Raw genomic sequence first — 325 nt, 5'->3', positions numbered from 1 at the left:
TCCTCTTTTTCCCTATCTCCACTATTTTGTTATCTTTTTATCTTTATTTTCTTCAAAAAAATTCCATTTCTCTGGTCTCATTTCCTCCAATGTTAAAAATAATTTCCAAAATCTTATTCAGTTATTTATTGAGGTTGGATTTTCCCGAAAAAACATTTTGAGAACTTTTTACGTATTTTTATATTGATTTGTATTTTTTTTTACCAATTCTTGTCAACGTTTATTGTTATATCTGTTATTTATATCTTAAACGAGTTTACGGATTAAAGTTATTGTCACTCAAATGATAATCTTAATATCTTTTTTTCTCCTACTGCTTCGCCAT

This window comes from Penaeus monodon, chromosome 27, assembly GCF_015228065.2.
Source record: "Penaeus monodon isolate SGIC_2016 chromosome 27, NSTDA_Pmon_1, whole genome shotgun sequence".
Lineage (NCBI taxonomy): Eukaryota > Metazoa > Arthropoda > Malacostraca > Decapoda > Penaeidae > Penaeus > Penaeus monodon.
The sequence above is the reverse complement of the archived record's forward strand: the minus strand, read 5'-3'. Positions refer to the sequence as shown.